Genomic DNA, 3,104 nt, shown 5'->3' on the forward strand with positions numbered 1-3,104 from the left:
TGAGAACTTAGAAAAACACCCTGGAATGTTTAATTAATATCCTCGTCAGGGTCATGCAAAATTGTGAGATCGATTAGAAGGTATATGAAAAATATTATAAAAATTGATAAGAAGTTCAATTTGAAAGGTTTTTATTACTTCCGAAAATATGTTGGAAAAACCGAAATTTGCCAATTTCGTTTTTATTTTTTTCAGATGTTATTTGAACAGTTACGAAAAAAATTAAAACACACTACAAGACAGCGTTGAGAGATTTCCAATGAAACGTTTCGTTTTGGAGAAATCATCATCAACTTTATTTTTTTATATGCCCTGAAAAAAAGTACACACTATATCGAGTAGCATTTTTTATTACGAATACAACGATGTAGGGCACACAAAAGAAAAACAAAAGTTGGAAACTTTTGGTCTCAACGGGATGGTGCACCCGCGCACAATGCCCTAATCGTGTCAGAATACCTATCGGAAATTTCTACTATTTTTCTACTGGCCATATAAACAAATAAAGTTGATGATGATTTCTCCGAAACGAAACGCTGTATTAAAAATCTATTAACGCTGTCTTGTAGAACTCAAAAAGTGTTTTTTTTTATTTTCTGTAACTGTTCAAATAACACCAGTAAGAAATAAAAACAAAAGTGACAAATTTCGGTTTTTCTGGTATATCTTATAAGTAATCGGAATTTTCTGGTTTAGTTTAAAGCATGATAATAGCTGTTTAATTGCGCAACTTTTCCCTAATTTGACCATCATAGTATCATCTATGGTTTCCGAAATCCCTATCCTTATCTTGGACACAGTGTATATTATATTCCATTATTTTCAACCAAAATTTTCGTTCGATGAAACGTTTTCATTTTTTTTTCTTGTTGGGTACACGGGGACCTAGGCATCAGTTGCATACTTTGTCTAATAATTAATCCGGCACTGCGTGTTACGTGTAAGTAGGCCGTGGACGTAGAGGGGCCAGTCTAAGGGAGGGTCCGAGCTATGCCGAGCGACCCGAAGGTGTGCAAAAAAAGTGTAATGTGTTAAACGTCGTTTGCCACCGTGGACGTAGAGAGCCGAGTCTAAGGGAGGGCCCGAGTTATGCTGCGCCATTGTATTCAATGCATGTGTAATACTTTTAACATTAACATTTTATTCGTTATTGATCTAATACAATAACCTCAAAAATTTCACGTGAACGAGAGTGATTCAAATACAGGAATACCTAAGGGCGCCTTAAACGAAGCCTAAAGGGCAGAGAGAAGCAAAATTTGAATCTATTCCTAACAATGGGAAAATTAAAATGGTTAAAGTTGTTGTAATTAATGCTCACTTATTGAGTACCGCTGAACTTATTGTATTCAGGTAGACATAGAAACACAAACACTTTGCACACAATCAGTTTTCAATAAACGTTGCCCACAAATGGATATTTTAAAGAACAATTATTGAAATGTCATAGAAAATGAATAGGATGTTGAAATTTATATTACAAAAAATTAGGAGGAACCGAATTATTGAAAATTTTGGTACTAACAATAAAGTTTTAAGGAACCAAAGCGATGACAATCAAAACTAAATTTGAAGGAAGGAACAACATAACACTAGCCCAACCCTATATACGTAACGACATATGAGGCAAAAAGGGCACAGACGCATTTCTGACTCCTCTCGGGCTTTCGCATGGTTATCTTACTTTGCATTTCAAAATTCCTCAATGGTAGTCAGAGATTATTTACACGAGAGCATTCTTTCGAAGTTCCAATCTAGGGCATGAGGTAGTTTCTCCGTAACATGTTTTAAGGGATGATCTTGTTTCAAAACTAATTTTTAGAATTTCTCACGCCCGCCAGTACTTTAAATTATATTAAACTGACACAAAAATTTCAAAGTTGTTATCTTCTCCAAACCTGAGGTATTTAAGTACCTAATTATATTGTTCTAAACAACTCAATCTTTCTAGAACTTATCTATACTAATGAAACTAATTAGCCGATAACTAAAATTCAGAAACACTACCATTGCTTAGGTATAAAATTTTAATAATCAACCGACCTGTAGAAGTATTCTACAAAAATAAGTCAATTCCTACAAAGTGATTCCGAGTGAGAAATAATCAAAAACGCTTACTTTGAAATAAAGAGGGTGCAAAGGTACGTATGCATACTCATATACCTAAGGTAGTAAAGTAGGGGAGCAAAATCGATATTCGCTCTTCTTGGGTTTAAGGGTTAGGACAATAGAGTATAGAGAACGTAAAAGGGCTCAAATACAAAAAGGCGATATAAAATTTTGGTCGATAGTTTTAATCTGGCGAACTTTTTTTGGTTCGGTCGCTCTTGCGAAACGCATGCGACCCCCACTTCTTTTCTATATTAGTAGGTATACGTAAGGCCGATCCTGGCTCACTTTCAATGGAAAAGTGCCATATGATTGAAGTGGTTAGGGCGTTTTCAGAGGTCAAGTGGTGTTGAAGGTCAAAAGTGGTATTGCGTAAGTGGGGGTGGGTGGGTTTTCAAGGTCGAGGTTGAGTCAAGAAAAGTGGGTGTATTGTTTGTGTTTTTTCGGAGGGGGGGTGATGGCTGAAGGCCATTGGATTTCAAGGTCGAGTGTTGAGAAGAAATGGGGTGTATGGGTTTGTGTTTTTCGGAAGGGGGGGTGATGGGGTGAAGGCCATTGGATTTCAAGGTCGAGTGTTGAGAAGAAATGGGGGTGTATTGTTTGTGTTTTCCGGAGGGGGGGTGATGTGAAGGCATTGATTCAAGTCGAGTTGTAGAACAAAGGGGGTATTGTTTGTGTGGAGGGGGGGTGGCGGCGGCTCAAGGCCGCTGGGTGTAAATATAATGGTGTTATTGGAAGACATTTTGGTTCCTAAAAAACAAACGAACGAGCATGCTCTAAGAGTCATTGTCCATATCATCACAGCAGCAGCAGCCGGGGCAGCAACGAAGCAAACGGAAAAAGAAATGGACAGCTGGAATCGAAATTTAGAAAATTAAACGTGGGAAGTGTGGAAATTCGTTGGGTGTTCGGCGGCCGGTATGGAAAAATAATTAATGTTGTGAGGTCTCTGGCGATTTGTGTGCAAGAAGATAAGCCAATGAGATGGAGAGATG

This window comes from Photinus pyralis, unplaced genomic scaffold (genome assembly GCF_008802855.1).
Source record: "Photinus pyralis isolate 1611_PpyrPB1 unplaced genomic scaffold, Ppyr1.3 Ppyr1.4_LG5, whole genome shotgun sequence".
Lineage (NCBI taxonomy): Eukaryota > Metazoa > Arthropoda > Insecta > Coleoptera > Lampyridae > Photinus > Photinus pyralis.